Genomic DNA, 18,901 nt, shown 5'->3' on the forward strand with positions numbered 1-18,901 from the left:
GTGAGATGACTCATCATAATAGGAACTTGAGCAATCATCCAATCACACAGATGATCCCATTCTTCAGCAACAGAGTCAGGGTTCTCATGAAGGTCAGTGTGACCTTGCACATTGCGAACCATTAATGATGCTTCATAATTAAACACACTGATGCACTCAAGAAGGGAGTTGGGTTTGAGATATGTATAGGGAACAATGGAGAGATTGGTTTCAGGAGAAGTGGGGTGATTACTGCTATTTGCTTTAGAAACACCTTGAGGAGAACCAACATCTAGAGTTTGGACGTTTGATGTGTTGATCTCAAGGTTAGGTTGAGAGGTCTCAACCTCAGGGTTTGGAGATCTAACCGAGGAATGGTTAGAGACGGAGTTTTCTGGTTGGACATGTTCTGGTTGTAAGGGAATTGCTGGTTGTACAGGAAGAGATGACAGAGATGCTGCATTTAAAGGTACTACTGGAATGGGATGATCTGGATCAACTAAACGTTCTGGCCTAGGTCCAGGATATTTCCTTGGGCTTGGAATGGTCTGATAGTACTCAGGGATAGCAGACTCTTTCTGTTTCGCAATTTGATCAAATTGGCGAATGGATTCAGAGTTATTTGAGGGTGAGGAATCGGCAACATTTATGGGAAAAGATACAGAGGGACAAGGAGTAGTATTGTCTGTATCAGTTGTTCTGCGAGCAGGATGATCTGATGCTCTGAGGACAGAGTGATCAGAGGTTCTGGGTTCATGGTGAGATTGGTCAGAAATAATGGGTTCAGAGGTTTGTGGGTTATATTGAATGGTTATAGGTGAGGTAGGTTCAGAGGGTCTAGGAGTCTGAAGCATATTCCAAAGAGGTGCTTCTTCATGAGAGGGTTGAAAGAATGAAGATCTAGGTGAAGTGGTTGGAGAGGGGTTTTGTTCAGCTGGTTGAGACTCTTGTATGGGAGAGAGTGGGGTAGCAGTGCGGTTAAGAAGGGCAGAAATTGGGAGTGCATCAAATGAGCTTAAATCATCATCAATAAATGAAATAGCAGGCTTACTTGATGATTTCACTGCAGACCGAGTAACCCTGGCAGAAGCTTCAGTTCTGGTTACTTCGACAGCTGGTTCCACACGATTTGGCTTCTCCACAATTCTCACTTGCTTTTTTATCTTCTTTGGTGGAGGAGCATCATCATCATTGTAAGGCCCACGTTTTTAAGCTTTGGATAAGTGAATAAAATATAAGAGTTTATTTGATTAAATAAATTTATGAAGGAAAAGGTTCAGGAAAAGTCCAAGCATTGTATCAAAAACCGATAAGAGTTATAGCACGACTAACATTCGCCTAATCCTAGGTCAAAGGTTTTAGTGAATAGTTAATTTACACATTAGGACACGATGGAAACTAATTCCAAAAATCTTCAGAGAAATGTTAGAACTTCTCTTTTTCGTCTATAAACAAGTGTTTTGATGCGAAAGCCCGGAATGTACGAACGCCAAATTCCAATTCTCGGAAGTTTGCCGAAACGGAATCCCTGATAGTTCAAGAAACCTGAAATCAACGGACGATGAAGACTTTCTCTATTCGAAGCTTCAAATGAAGATTCCACCCGCGCTCACCTATTTCTCTCGTTATTTCTAATCTTTCTACAGAAGGAAGTTTTCTCTTCCGACGATCACTGCAAAAAGTAGTTTTTCGGGATGAACCGACTCACACCGACTTTGGATCGTTTGGTTTAATTCCAAGAAATCTTGTTTTGAGTTCTGGAATTCTGTCGCCAGAACCTATCTTAGAATTCGCAGAGGAACGCGCAGGAAAAATCGGAATCGCGAAAAAAACATTTTTCCGCATTTTCCAAAACCTATAAATAGCTTGAAAATTAGATTTTTTGCAAAAAAAACTCACCCATTCCCTCCCCCAAAACCGCGAGCTCCAAGAGAGAAAGAGAGGATCCTGATTTCGCCGATTCTTGCCCGTTTGCTTCACCGATCGTTGCAAATCGAAGACCTTGAGGTAGGTAAACTATATATCTCTTCTGATCGTCGTTTCTGTCGACTTCTTCTATGTCTTTCTGTGCTCAAAGTTTTGAGATTTTTGTAAAACTGTCCAAATAAGCTGATTTCAGTGTCTAAACTTATTCCCTGCATGCTCCTGAGCATGTTCTGCGGATTAGATTTTGTCAGATGTCGACGAAATGCCGCCGGGATCAATTTTTGCACCAAATACCCATTTTTAGGCAAAGTCGCAACCTTTAAGCTAAAAACTATCGACTTGGCTTAGTGCTAGTAGGATTAGTCGTCATAAACGTCGTTGTTGACGTCCCCATCCAATTTGTTTTTCAAAAATCCAATTTTGAAATTCTGAGCTGAAAATAATGACCAAATTACCCCTATATCAGTTTTCGATCCGAAAATTTTTCCGAGTTTAGATTCGCCTTAGTTACGGCGTACGATAACCTAGGAACCAAGTTTGATCGAAGAAAAATCGACCCTCCCAATGAAGGAAAGTGGCCGAGAGCTATACTAAGGGGAGGGAGGAAATCCGACTTTTTCGAAAACTTGTCTTAACGCGTTAGATTGTCGTACCACGGAGGTTGTAATGTACCGTGTGACCCTAGGACTTATTGTTTGCTGAGTTTTTGACTCATTGTGTTGATTTCTGTGATTTTTGCTTAAGGTTCTTTTGAGGAGTTTCCTGGAAATCAAGGAGAGGAGCGTGAAGGAACTTGTGAGGAGGAAGCTGGAAGACCCACCGGTGAGGGCTACTCTCTGAATTACTAGATAATGCTTTAGGTGTCGACGAATTCGACTTGATTTATGTGTTATGCACTTAATTGCTAAATGTCTGAAATGATTTCTGAGGCTTCGGCCCATCTTGTTGAGTATTTGATGCCATGATATTGTGTGCTAAATGATTCACATGTTATGTGCTAAATGGTTAATCTAGGATGTGTTGGAATATGCTGTTTATGCTTATTGATTGAGCTGATTTATTGATGTTATTCCTACTATACCTGAAATACTGAGGGGTGAGGATTGCGGGCAAGTCATGCCGAAAAAATGAGAAGTGTCGTCGAGTCCAATTTTTTAGGAAATTTACAAGTTTCTGAGTATGTTGATACTCTTTTGCTCGATGAGCAGTTTATTGTTTGGCTATCTAAAGTTTAGCTGGAAACTATAAGTTTCCAAGTACTTCCGTACCTTTTTGCTCGATGAGCAGTTTGTTGATTGGCTATCTAAAGTTTAGCCAGGAACCCTGAGTTCCAAAGTACATTCTTTCTTCTCTTGATTAATTCATTTTGTCGCGGAATCGACATTTACCTTAGGGTATTCTTTTAGAGACATTAAGTTATTTAGAACACGTGGCGACGTGTCGGGTGAGGTCGGAGACGTTGTTTGGCTAATCACTTGCATTCATGCACTCATTTTGAGGTTATTACACGGCGTGATACCGGACCTCGGTGGATTCCAAAATGGTCATAAGACCCGGATTTCCATATTTAGGACACTACGGTGGTCCTTAGTAGCAGACGGAATGGCAGACCTACGGGTTCACTGCTGATCTGACTACTTTTGTGTGGTGTAAGAGACACGCGAGCAGGGAGGTACCCACCGTGGCTGGTGTTAGGGCCGTCTCGTTGATGTCCATCCTTCTTCCGGAATGCATCTTGTTAACCAGCATTGCATTTCATGCAACATACATTCTGACTTAGTTGCTGAGTGTGATTGGTACTTGTTATCCTATTTGAGGCATGCTAATTGTTATTATGATCTTTTATATTCATTGTGATACATGCAACCCTAGGATGTTATCCCTAAACTTATTATCCTATATATATATCTGGTTTTATTATTTATATAATTCTTTGGAGTTGACCCTCGCGTCTTCTGTGTGTGTTTGGGCGGACTACGCCATTGTCAGATGAGTATGGCGGATTGGTTTACGATGGTCTGCCCTTCGGGGGGGACCAGATTCGAGATGCTTGACCAGGACGACCCAGGTGCATGGGTGGTCGACCCCATAGGCCACCGTGCGACCTACACCGGTCGGGTCATGGAGGACCGTGTTGACCGATTCGGACGCTTGACGGAGGGGGTAATGAGGAGACATATATTGAGCTTCAACTTGCCGCCCGGCGTGCATTGTGGACCCGGCTTGGGAGGACCACCACCACCACCATCATCTTCGGATGATGAGGACCCTTCTGAGGAGGTGCCTGTGGGTGGGACTTCGACGGAGTCCAGTTCGTTTACTGCTGCTGTCATCGAGGATCATGGTTCGGGCCCCGAGCCCGAGAGACCAGTGCAGGAGCGCGTCAGGGTGGATAGAGATGGTAGGGTGGTGTATGTCGACTTAGTTGTCCTGGATGCAGATTCGGACAACGACCGCGCTAGCGTGTAGGATCGAGTGCTAGTGTGGGCTCCTCGAGTTGGGATTAGTGTAGGAGTAGTGTCGTAGCTCTGACCGTCATGTTTTCAGATTCGGGACAGGGTAGTTTCCTACCGGTAGCTTTTTGAAACACCCCGATTTCGGTGGCGTCACTTTAGTAACCAAAATAAACTTAATGCGGAAAAACGTGAATATTTTTTTTTTATAATAATAACTAAGACAAGACTGAATTAAATAAAACCCAACAATAACAATAATCAGAACTAATATGCAATATATAAACAGCCCCCGCTGTAGTAGTAACCTCGTCACGAGTAACCTCCAGTGACGGAAAGAAAAGTGCAACGCCCGTAGGCAAAAGGTACAATCCACAAGAAAGGTCAAGTGTCCGCAACACCATCCCTCAAAACTGAGAATAAGCTGGCCCATCGGCCTGAAGCAAGACCTCCTAAGTCCAACCAACTCTCTGTGATTCCCGTAAAGAAACCACACAAAAAGCTATAGGTGGGAAACTACCCTGTCCCCAAAGAAAACAAATGATGTTCAGAGCTAGGACTCTACTCCTACACTAATCCCATCTCGAGGAGCTCACACTAACACTCAATCCTACATGCTAGCATGATCGTCGTCCGAATTCGAAATCCAGAACGACCTAGTCTACATACACCATCCGTCCTCCTCTCGCAACCACGACACGCTCCAGTTCCTGCATCTCAACCCTAGTTCCTCCCGAAGGATGAACCATCATGAATCAGCCCGCCAAAGACATCTGACAAAGGGCGTTTGTCCGCCAAATCACACACAGAAGACGCGAGGGTCAACTCCAAAGAATTACATAAATAATAGCACCAATAGATATAGATAAGAGAATAGCCACTTAGGCTTATAGCTAGGGATAACATCCTAGGGTTGCATATTCCATAATGAACTTAACAGCAATAATAACAATTAACATGTTCCAAATAGGATTAACAAATAACAATCACACTCGACAACTAAATCAGTATGCATGAATGCAGGATGATTAGTCAAACAACGTCTCCGACTCTCACTCGACACGTCGTCACGTGTTCTAGGTAAATTAAAGTTTCTAAAAGCTTATCCGAATAACGTCACTCTGCTTGGCGACGGAACAAACCGACAACGTCACTCTGCTTGGCGACGGAACAAAACAACAACGTCACTCTGCTTGGCGACGGAACAAATCAACAACGTCACTCTGCTTGGCGACGGAACAAAACAACAACGTCACTCTGCTTGGCGACGGAACAAAACAACAACGTCACTCTGCTTGGCGACGGAACAAAACAACAACGTCACTCTGCTTGGCGACGGAACAAAACAACAACGTCACTCTGCTTGGCGACGGAACAAAACAACAACGTCACTCTGCTTGGCGACGGGACAAACCAAAGGTATTGCCACTTATAGGCTGGGCACCTCGAGACGGTCGTAACACTAGCCTCGTGTTTAACCATTTCTGCTCGGGCGTCGCTTATCACCTTTGGCTATAGTCAAGACGGTACAAACTCTACATGGTTTGACCATTTCTGCTTGCTATGCCGAACATCAACAGGCACGATATAATTCTACATGGATGATCGTTACCTCCTGTTGTGCCAGGTATAGTCAGGACCGATCCAACTCTGCATGGCTGATCGTTACTTCCTGCTATACCGAAGTACTCTGCTTGGCACTTCATCGCGTATATGCATGGGTGCAACCACTCACGATGACTCTTCGGGTCACCAATGCTCTCACGAAGTCTCACGCTTCAGTGAAGTTTCATGCTCTCACAAGGTCTCACGCCTCAGTGGAGTTCCATGCTTTCCACAAGGTCTCACGCCTCAGTGGAGTATCCCGCATTCACAAGGTCTCACGCCTCAGTGAAGCTTCTCGGCTCATCCCTGGATGGCTATCAAACTGCTCAACGAGCGAAGGAGTACCAACATACTCAGAACTTACCAAACTCCTCAACACTTGGATCCGACGACACTCCTCGCTTTTCCAATGCCTTCCTTCGAGGTTGTTATCATTACTTAAAGATTTTGAGGTTATTTAAGGTCTTATGAATTTTCTTTATAAAATAGATTCCCTTTTGTCTTATCACAAGTCTTATACATTTGCAGGATCTCCCAATCCCAAGTCGCTTCCAGAGGAGGTCTCGATCCACTAAACAAAATTAAGGCCCGAACCTCGTTCGTCCTATCAAACTTTCTCCAAACTCTCAAAATAAAATCGGCATGACCTGCCCGCTATTCTCACCATTCAGAATCTCAGATTCCAGTACAGAGCATATTTAAATCATCACAATCAACAACATGTCATATATCAATAAATCGCATCATAAACACTTAGCACTTAGCATATAAAGCATGCACCACACATCCTAGATTACCCACATAGCACATAGCATGTAAGACAATCTCAAAAACATTCAGTAGATGAATCATCTACATTGTCAGCCGAAGCCTCAGAAAACATTTTCCAATCACACACAATTCCAGTGCATAAACAGTAAACAATGTCGAAACATCGACCCTAAGCATTAACTAGAGATTCAGTGAGAAGCCCTCACCTGTAGATTCTCCAGGACGATCTCCTAACACTCGTTCACAATCAAAGGCTTGCTCCTCTGGGAATTCCTCAAAATCACCTATAGAGCAAAACCACAGAAATACTATCAGAATCTATCGAAAACTAAGTTATCGATACTTACTAAGGTTACTCGAAGTAATCTATACTCTAAGGTACGATAATCTAGCGCGAAAGACAAGTTTTCGGAAAAGGAAATTTTCCTCCTCCTCCCCTATAGGGCTCGGCCACTTTTGGTAATTGTGGGGCTCGATTTTTCTTCGATCAAACTTGGTTCCTATGCTTTCATAAGCCGTAACTAAGGGTATTCTGAACTCGGAAAAATTATCGGATCAAAAACTGTCGCAGGGGTATTTTGGTCATGATTTTTAACTTAGGATTTTCAAAACTGAAATCCCAAAAATAAAATTTTGCAGGGACGTCACCAACGACGTTTATGACAACTAATCCTACTAGCACTAAGCTAAGGCGATAGTTTTCAGCCCAAAGGTTGAAGCTTTACACCAAAAACTCCAAAAATGGGTATTTTAGGCTAAAATTGATTCCGGCGGAATTCCGGCGACATAACGGAAAATCTAATCCGGCAGAAGTGATCTTGGGCACATATAGAAGAGGTTTAGAATCAGAAATGAAAGATTCAGGATAGTTTTGCAAAAACCCATAAACTATCCGCTCAGAAAACTCTACAGAAAAGCTATGGAAAAAGCGATCGGAGGTACAGATTAGCGACTATACCTCGAAACCTTGAAGCAGCAACTGATTAATCAACGATCAAGCAAGGATTGAACAAAATCTTCTTCTCCTTCTTCCTTGATGAACTCGCGGCCTTGAGAGGGAAAATGGAGGAGTTTTGTGTTTTTTTCTCACTTGCTTGCTATATATAGAAAATGGTAATTCGCGGGAAAATGAAAGTTTCGCGAATCTGATTTTTCCGGCATCATTTTCCATGAATTCTAAGATAGGTTTTGGCAAAGGAATTCCTAAGCTAAGAAGATGTCTCCTTGTATTTTTGGCAACTAATGCAAAGTCGGTGCAAAGTCGGTGTAAAACTATTTTACCCGATAAGTTGCTTTTTGCATCGAATGTCGGAATGGAAAACTTCCTTCTGAAGAAAGATTGAAATCATCAAGAGAAATGGGTGTACGCGTGTAGAATATCCATTTGAAGCTCTGAATAGATAAAGTCTTCATTGTCGAGAAATTCTAGGGTTTTGAAATACCAGGGATTCGGTTTCGGCAAACTTCCGATGATTGGAATCGGACGTTCGTAGATCCTAGAGTTTCGCCTCGAAACGATTGTGATATATGGAAAAAGAGAAGTTCTAACATTTCTCTGAAGATTTTTGGAATTAACTTCCGTCGTGCCTAAAAGTGAAAATCAGCTATATACTAGGGTTTCTGACCTAGGTTTAAGCGTATAACGATCGTGCTATAACTTTTATCGATCATGATGTAATCCTTTAACTTTTCCTGAACTTTCTCCTTCATAAATTTATTTCATTTGGTAAACTCTAGTTCAGGTTTCCCTTCACAATACATCAACCCTAATCGTAAATGGAAATCTCTTCCACTGATCCTAAGCTTAAAATCTTGGGTCTTACATTACTACCCTCCAAAAAGAAAGTTTCGTCCTCGAAACTTAAGGGTCAGTAATAGTTCTGGATATTATTCCTTGATCTTTTCCTCTAACTCTCACATAACACCGTCCGTGTCTTTATTCCAAATAATTTTCACTAAAACACTCTGCTTTCCCTTCGATTGTTTCACTCTTCTAGTCCCAATGTTGACCAACGGCGTCTCAACAGACATATCATCTTTCAACTTGCCGAGGTTTAACTACAATCATCAATGATAACACCACTAAAACTCTTACTCGAATATGATCTCCAGCTTCTGAAGTCAATCTTTACCCTAAGATTCTCATTCCACTTAGCAAAATTCACTCGATAATCTCTAGCTCGTATCACCAAAATCCATAACAAGTTTCATTCACTCTTAGACTTTAAGCAACTTGTCCAAATATGACAACCTCAAGTGTTCATCTTAATACTAACACCTCCCTTTTCTGTAACTTGATCACCATCTCGTCAATCAACTTCTTAATCTCTCTATCAAATTCTAACCAACTTCGAGTCCTAGAAACTTAAGACAACAGTTCATAGACTTAAAACCTGAACCTTCACCAAGTTTGGACCTCTAATGTCCGTTAATTCTTCAATGCTTCCTAAATGAATATCCATTTCTTCAAACTATATCTCCTTCGCAAGAGAACTTATACTTAATGCGAACTTTTTCCTCCCAGCTCGACTAATCCTCGATCCAATCAAGTTAATCTTACCAATCCTTCTATCAAAGTCCATAGCCAGCTCTGATTCCGAATATCACCCCCTCAATATTAAGTTGATCAAGCCTAATCTATCGAAGGTGAAATTTAGAAAAACCCACTGGAACAGTCAATGAGTTCCTATCATCCAATAGTCACAAATATCCTGACCTCACATCCTCAACGATTCCGCTACGGAACTACACGCCCTCGACATCATACGTATACTATCCATAAGAAATCTCTATGAGATTCATTCTTCAGCTTCTAGCTTCCTTTTAAACGCATTGGTGCAAAACTACTTTCTAGGTTTACCGTGTTATTCTAAACCTCGTGTAATTTCTATAGCTAAAATACGAGCTACGGTCAAATAAGGTGTTAATAGGCGTAATAACTATAAGGTCAAAGCTTAGACAGTATAAGTAAGATAGGTGTGCTTGCACACGCTACAAGAGTAATGGATTATATTATACTGAAATGAGAAAGAATGGTTAGAAGGTTACCATCGTTCTTGCGCTCTCCTCTGGTTAACTCCTCAGCTCCTTCACCATCCATGATATAAACTCTTCCTCTAGCAGCAGGGCGCTTTCCCCTTATGGTGTTGACAAATGGCTCAACCTTGGGTGTCTTGCAATTGTTGGCCAGATGTCCTGGTAGATCACACTTGAAACACCTCGGCTTCCCCTTCGGGCATTTCGTGGAGTAGTGCCCAACCTCCCCGCATTTAAAACATGTCATCTCACGGCTCCCAGCTTGGCTTCCTGCTCCTCCCGCAGCAGCAATCGTAGTCCTGAACGGTCCTGGGGTAAACCCTTCCCCCGTAGGACGCTGATAAGGCTTCTTCATCTGTAACTTTCCTTTTCCCTTGTTGTCTTGGGAGCTCGACCTCATCGGTCCCCCAATTCCTGCTCTATTCATCCTTCTATTTTTCATCAGCTCCACCTCCGTGGCTTTCTCAACCAACGACTGGAATCGCATGATTCCCAACAGCCTCACTGAGTCCTCAATATCAGGCCTCAGTCCATTTACAAAGCGCTTGCACATGTAGCGCTCATTCACATGATCATGAAAGAATTGAAAATGCTTCGCCAAAGATTCCAGCTTTGAAGCAAATTCCGGTACCGACATACCCCCTGACGGAGTGTCAGAAATTGTGACTCCCGCTCATCCCGAGCACTTGTTGGAAAATACTTTTCCAAGAATGCGGTCCGGAATGAGTTCCAGCTAATCTCCTCGTGATTGTCTTCCATAATTCCTCTGGTGCCCTTCCACCAGTACTCAGCATCCCCGAGTAGCAGATAAGTCGCCATGCCCACTTTGGCACCCTCAGCAGTTTGTAGTACGCCGAATATCTTCTCGATTTCCTGAATCCAGAGATCCGCTTTGTCTGGGTCAGTACCACCAGAGAACTTTGGTGGGTTTTGCCTCCTGAAGTCATTGAGGCCTTTGTTTTGGTCCAGAGTTACTTCCCTCTGGCGCTGATGCTGATCACGTGCCTCCTCAGCAGCACGCCTCATCGCATTATCATTTGCCTGCGCTGTTACCGCTTGGGCCATAGTGGCCATCATCTCAGCTAGCTGATTAGTATTCACCATGTTCTGTTAAGTTAGACAAACAGTTAGTACTCATCATAAGATAGCATCTAGTATAACTATACAATATGATTAAGCAATAACTTCAATCAATTTTTAAGCGAAAAATTGCTTGCAGACAATCAATTTTCACTCTTTGCAGAGTCACACAACCTAGCACAGAAGACCTATTCCCCAACAACTCCCGAAAGACTCGACCGTGCTCTGATACCACAATGTAACACCCCGATTTCGGTGGCGTCACTTTAGTAACCAAAATAAACTTAATGCGGAAAAACGTGAATATTTTTTTTTTATAATAATAACTAAGACAAGACTGAATTAAATAAAACCCAACAATAACAATAATCAGAACTAATATGCAATATATAAACAGCCCCCGCTGTAGTAGTAACCTCGTCACGAGTAACCTCCAGTGACGGAAAGAAAAGTGCAACGCCCGTAGGCAAAAGGTACAATCCACAAGAAAGGTCAAGTGTCCGCAACACCATCCCTCAAAACTGAGAATAAGCTGGCCCATCGGCCTGAAGCAAGACCTCCTAAGTCCAACCAACTCTCTGTGATTCCCGTAAAGAAACCACACAAAAAGCTATAGGTGGGAAACTACCCTGTCCCCAAAGAAAACAAATGATGTTCAGAGCTAGGACTCTACTCCTACACTAATCCCATCTCGAGGAGCTCACACTAACACTCAATCCTACATGCTAGCATGATCGTCCTCCGAATTCGAAATCCAGAACGACCTAGTCTACATACACCATCCGTCCTCCTCTCGCAACCGCGACACGCTCCAGTTCCTGCATCTCAACCCTAGTTCCTCCCGAAGGATGAACCATCATGAATCAGCCCGCCAAAGACATCTGACAAAGGGCGTTTGTCCGCCAAAGCACACACAGAAGACGCGAGGGTCAACTCCAAAGAATTACATAAATAATAGCACCAATAGATATAGATAAGAGAATAGCCACTTAGGCTTATAGCTAGGGATAACATCCTAGGGTTGCATATTCCATAATGAACTTAACAGCAATAATAACAATTAACATGTTCCAAATAGGATTAACAAATAACAATCACACTCGACAACTAAATCAGTATGCATGAATGCAGGATGATTAGTCAAACAACGTCTCCGACTCTCACTCGACACGTCGTCACGTGTTCTAGGTAAATTAAAGTCTCTAAAAGCTTATCCGAATAACGTCACTCTGCTTGGCGACGGAACAAACCGACAACGTCACTCTGCTTGGCGACGGAACAAAACAACAACGTCACTCTGCTTGGCGACGGAACAAATCAACAACGTCACTCTGCTTGGCGACGGAACAAAACAACAACGTCACTCTGCTTGGCGACGGAACAAAACAACAACGTCACTCTGCTTGGCGACGGAACAAAACAACAACGTCACTCTGCTTGGCGACGGAACAAAAAAACAACGTCACTCTGCTTGGCGACGGAACAAAACAACAACGTCACTCTGCTTGGCGACGGAACAAAACAACAACGTCACTCTGCTTGGCGACGGAACAAAACAACAACGTCACTCTGCTTGGCGACGGGACAAACCAAAGGTATTGCCACTTATAGGCTGGGCACCTCGAGACGGTCGTAACACTAGCCTCGTGTTTAACCATTTCTGCTCGGGCGTCGCTTATCACCTTTGGCTATAGTCAAGACGGTACAAACTCTACATGGTTTGACCATTTCTGCTTGCTATGCCGAACATCAACAGGCACGATACAACTCTACATGGATGATCGTTACCTCTTGTTGTGCCAGGTATAGTCAGGACCGATCCAACTCTGCATGGCTGATCGTTACTTCCTGCTATACTGAAGTACTCTGCTTGGCACTTCATCGCGTATATGCATGGGTGCAACCACTCACGATGACTCTTCGGGTCATCAATGCTCTCACGAAGTCTCACGCTTCAGTGAAGTTTCATGCTCTCACAAGGTCTCACGCCTCAGTGGAGTTCCATGCTTTCCACAAGGTCTCACGCCTCAGTGGAGTATCCCGCATTCACAAGGTCTCACGCCTCAGTGAAGCTTCTCTGCTCATCCCTTGGATGGCTATCAAACTGCTCAACGAGCGAAGGAGTACCAACATACTCAGAACTTACCAAACTCCTCAACACTTGGATCCGACGACACTCCTCGCTTTTCCAAAACTATGATTTGACTTCCAATGCCTTCCTTCGAGGTTGTTATCATTACTTAAAGATTTTGAGGTTATTTAAGGTCTTATGAATTTTCTTTATAAAATAGATTCCCTTTTGTCTTATCACAAGTCTTATACATTTGCAGGATCTCCCAATCCCAAGTCGCTTCCAGAGGAGGTCTCGATCCACTAAACAAAATTAAGGCCCGAACCTCGTTCGTCCTATCAAACTTTCTCCAAACTCTCAAAATAAAATCGGCATGACCTGCCCGCTATTCTCACCATTCAGAATCTCAGATTCCAGTACAGAGCATATTTAAATCATCACAATCAACAACATGTCATATATCAATAAATCGCATCATAAACACTTAGCACTTAGCATATAAAGCATGCACCACACATCCTAGATTACCCACATAGCACATAGCATGTAAGACAATCTCAAAAACATTCAGTAGATGAATCATCTACATTGTCAGCCGAAGCCTCAGAAAACATTTTCCAATCACACACAATTCCAGTGCATAAACAGTAAACAATGTCGAAACATCGACCCTAAGCATTAACTAGAGATTCAGTGAGAAGCCCTCACCTGTAGATTCTCCAGGACGATCTCCTAACACTCGTTCACAATCAAAGGCTTGCTCCTCTGGGAATTCCTCAAAATCACCTATAGAGCAAAACCACAGAAATACTATCAGAATCTATCAAAAACTAAGTTATCGATACTTACTAAGGTTACTCGAAGTAATCTATACTCTAAGGTACGATAATCTAGCGCGAAAGACAAGTTTTCGGAAAAGGAAATTTTCCTCCTCCTCCCCTATAGGGCTCGGCCACTTTTGGTAATTGTGGGGCTCGATTTTTCTTCGATCAAACTTGGTTCCTATGCTTTCATAAGCCGTAACTAAGGGTATTCTGAACTCGGAAAAATTATCGGATCAAAAACTGTCGCAGGGGTATTTTGGTCATGATTTTTAACTTAGGATTTTCAAAACTGAAATCCCAAAAATAAAATTTTGCAGGGACGTCACCAACGACGTTTATGACAACTAATCCTACTAGCACTAAGCTAAGGCGATAGTTTTCAGCCCAAAGGTTGAAGCTTTACACCAAAAACTCCAAAAATGGGTATTTTAGGCTAAAATTGATTCCGGCGGAATTCCGGCGACATAACGGAAAATCTAATCCGGCAGAAGTGATCTTGGGCACATATAGAAGAGGTTTAGAATCAGAAATGAAAGATTCAGGATAGTTTTGCAAAAACCCATAAACTATCCGCTCATAAAACTCTACAGAAAAGCTATGGAAAAAGCGATCGGAGGTAAAGATTAGCGACTATACCTCGAAACCTTGAAGCAGCAACTGATTAATCAACGATCAAGCAAGGATTGAACAAAATCTTCTTCTCCTTCTTCCTTGATGAACTCGCGGCCTTGAGAGGGAAAATGGAGGAGTTTTGTGTTTTTTTCTCACTTGCTTGCTATATATAGAAAATGGTAATTCGCGAGAAAATGAAAGTTTCGCGAATCTGATTTTTCCGGCATCATTCTCCATGAATTCTAAGATAGGTTTTGGCAAAGGAATTCCTAAGCTAAGAAGATGTCTTGATGAGGACAAGGACAAGGACAAGGGTCATGGAGCCCTAAAAGGACTTGGAGGACCAATGACAAGGGCTAGAGCTAAAAAGGCCAAAGAGACTCTTCAGCAAGTAGTGGCAACCATTCTTGAAGACAAAGTGGTAGAAGAGATGGAACCAAAAATCATGATGATCATTCAGGCCCAAGAAGAAGAGCCAGCCCACGCATAGGGGCTGCCATGTGATGTTCTGTTTTATTTTATTTCAATAAAAATGCAAAGGACCAATTGAATAAGTTGGATCCAAATGCATTATGTTGCTGAATTTTATTTTAGTGTGTTTAATCCACTTCAAGTGGTGTGTGTTTGCATGTGGCGCATGAAGGGCTTAAAGGGAGGGATCCATTCCTTTCTTAAAACTCTTTGAATGTGTTTGAATTTCAATAAGTTCTGAATGGAGGAGTTACATCAGCAAAGTCAAAGGATTGAAGAGCTTTCAAAGCCAAGAATGGAGTTACAAAGAAAGGGAAATTAAGTTCATAAAGAGCATTGAATGCTATATTCCCTGGTCAGAATAACAATCAAGAAAGGGAGTTACATGAAGCAATCAGCCACTAAAAACACGTTCAGGGCTGAAGCATATCACTATCTTCCTCTTTTAATTTGTAACTCCTAGCCTAGGATTCTTCTAGAGAAATTACACCTCATCATTTTTTTGTAACTAGGCTGAATTTCCTTCTTCTTTATAAGGACCACTCCTTCAATGTAATAGACAGATTATGAATGAATTAGTATTTTCTTTTCTGAGTGATTCAGATTTGTGAGAGTGATTCTCATAGTTCTTGAGTGATTCAAGAATTAGGCTTATCAAGGGTTTGTCACCACCTTTGTGTGAAGTCTTCATCTTCCATTTCACTAAAACTTCCCCTCTTTTCTGTCCATTTCCCTTCCATCACGAAATTCTTCTTCTTCTTTCTCACATTTCAGAGTTCTCATCATCCAAGATCAATCCTAGACGATCCATTGCAGCCCTTGAATCAACTTGGGGCGTATCATTTGGTAATCAGAGCTCCGGTTCTAGGATTTTGGTTTCTTTTCTTATCTGGAATTCTGGTTAGCAACTCTTTGTCATTTCTTGTTACCTTGATTTTAGTTTTTGTTTCTTTTGGCTGAACCATTGCAAAAGTTAAGCCTTGTTAATTGTTCAGAATCAAAAACAAATTACAAAACGAAAATTCAAAAAAAAAAAAACGAAAATTCAAAAAAAAAAAAAATGGCTGAATGGTTCTTGTTTAATTAGCCAAATTCAATTGTTCAAGGTAATTTTGTTGCTAGCATTCCAATTTATTTTCTTCTTTCTGTTTGTTCTTGAATTCTTCTTTAGTCTCTAAATATTTGGAGTCCTTTCCATTTCTGTGGTGATTTGTCTTGTCTTCTTTTGTTTCATATTCTAAAGTCTATTCTAATCTGTGTGACTCTACACAAATTTGGTGGCATAATTCTTTGTGTGTCTTAACTTTGATTTACTCAAGAGATTGTGAGAATTTTTGAGTGGAAAAAGGCAAGAGTGCACATCATAGAAAAGCCAATTTGAGGGAAACACGAGAGAAGTGAGGTAAACACTAACATTTGTTTGTTCTACTTGAATCTTTTCATTTGTCAAAGATGTCAGGAGAAGAGGAGGAGCAACCAGCAGTGCGACTCTCGACCATCGAAATGCGGGCTCTTACACAACATCTGGAAAACTTAATGAGGAGGCAAACTGAAGAGATCCACGAAAGGCTGGATCAAATGGAGAACCGGAACAATAGTGACAGTGAAGGCGGGAGGCCACGACGAATTCATGAAAATCCTAGACCTGCTCGGATTGAAGGAGTCAAATTCCAAATTCCTCCTTTTAAGGGAAAGAGTGATCCAGAGGCATACTTGGAGTGGGAACTCAAAATAGAGCATGTCTTTGCTTGCAACAACTATGAGGAGGACCAAAAGGTGAAACTTGCAGCTGCTCACTTTTCAGACTATGCTCTTGTTTGGTGGAATAAGTTTGCAAAAGAGAGATTGAGAAATGAGGAGCCAGCGGTGGAAACATGGGCTGAAATGAAACGAATCATGAGGAAAAGATATGTCCCTTCAAGCCATGCTAGGGATGTAAAATTTAAACTTCAAAAACTTACCCAAGGCAGCAAGAGTGTTGAGGAGTATTACAAAGAACTTGAGGTGCTTATGTTGCAAGCCAATCTTGAGGAGGATGAAGAGGTAACCATGATTCGATTTATTAATGGTCTATCTAATGATGTTAGAGATATTGTAGAACTTCAGGAATATGTAGACATGGAAGAATTGCTGCACAAGGCCACTAAAGTTGAGCAACAACTCAAAAGGAAAGGGCTTGCAAGGAAGAGTTCTACCAATTCCAATTCATCTTGGAGAGACAGAATGAAGAATGAAGGGCCGAGCACCCTTAGCAAACCAGCCACCAAACCACAAGCTTCAGCTTCTTCAAAACCTCTTGAACAACCATCCAAAAAGAGCAAAGAGGTCAAGTGCTTCAAATGCCAAGGTATGGGACATTATGCTTATGAATGTGCCTCCAAAAAGACCATGATTCTTAAGGATGATGGAGACTACACCAGTGAGTCCGAAGGAGAACAAAGTGAAGAAGAAGAGGAGGCAGCCATGAATGGTGAACTGTTGATGATCCGAAGAATGCTTGGTAGCCAACAAAAGCCAAAGAAAGAAAGCCAAAGAGAGAATATCTTTCACACAAGATGTTCTGTCAATGGGCAGATTTGCTTGATGATTGTTGATGGCGGAAGCTGTACTAATGTGGCTAGTGAAAGAATGGTGGAGAAGCTGAACCTGGTCACAAAACCACATCCTTGGCCATACAAACTTCAATGGCTCAGCCACTATGGAGAAATACAAGTAAGTAAGCAAGTTGAAGTTGACTTTTCCATTGGCAAATACAGGGATAAGGTTCTTTGTGATGTTGTTCCCATGGAGGCTAGTCACATACTGCTGGGAAGACCATGGCAATATGACACCAACTCTGATCATAATGGAAGCACCAACAAGATCTCATTCCAACATCATGGCCAGAAAATTACGCTCAAACCTTTGAGCCCTAGGGAGGTGCGTGAGGATCAAAAGAAAATGAGAGAAAAGATTGAACAAGAGAGAAAAGAAAAGAGTGAGACACTTGAGAGAAAGCAAAAAGAAAAGAGTGAAACACTTGAGAGAGAGCAAAAAGAAAAGAGTGAAATACTTGAGAGAAAAGAAATTTGTTTGATCAAAAAGAGAGAGGTGAAAAGGATGATAGCTTCAAAACAGATCCTATACTTGATGTTTTGCAAAAATCAGATTTTGAACACTAACACTTTTGAAAATTTTGAGCTGCCTTCTAGTGTTAAATCTCTTTTGCAGGATTATGAGGATGTGTTTCCAACAAGTGTTCCAAGTGGTCTACCACCACTGAGAGGAATTGAGCATCAAATTGATCTCATTCCGGGAGCTTCTTTGCCTAATAGGCCAGCATATAGAAGCAACCCACAAGAAACCACTGAAATTCAAAGACAAGTGGAAGAACTCTTGAACAAAGGGTGGGTAAGAAATAGCATGAGTCCTTGTGCTGTACCGGTGATTTTGGTACCAAAGAAAGATGGGACTTGGAGAATGTGCTCTGATTGTAGAGCCTTGAATAACATCACCATTAAGTATAGGCACCCTATTCCTAGACTTGATGATTTGCTTGATGAATTGCATGGAGCATGTTATTTTTCTAAAATTGATTTGAAAAGTGGTTACAATCAGATAAGGATTAAAGAAGGGGATGAATGGAAAACTGCTTTCAAAACTAAATATGGTTTGTATGAATGGTTGGTTATGCCTTTTGGTTTAACTAATGCACCTAGTACTTTTATGAGACTAATGAACCATGTTTTGAGGGAATTCATTGGGAAATTTGTGGTTGTGTACTTTGATGATATTTTGGTCTATAGCACTACTCTTGAGCTGCATGTTGAGCACTTAAGATCCGTCTTGAGTATGCTTAGAAAGGAACAATTGTTTGCCAATCTTGAGAAATGCACTTTTTGCACTGACCATGTTGTGTTTCTTGGTTTTGTTGTGAGTTCGAAAGGAGTGCAGGTTGATGAGGAAAAGATCAAAGCCATTCAAGAGTGGCCCACTCCTAAATCCGTGGGTGATGTAAGAAGTTTTCATGGCTTGGCCAGTTTCTACAGGAGGTTTGTAAAGGACTTTAGTACCTTGGCAGCACCCCTAAATGA

This window comes from Lotus japonicus, chromosome 3 (genome assembly GCF_012489685.1).
Source record: "Lotus japonicus ecotype B-129 chromosome 3, LjGifu_v1.2".
Lineage (NCBI taxonomy): Eukaryota > Viridiplantae > Streptophyta > Magnoliopsida > Fabales > Fabaceae > Lotus > Lotus japonicus.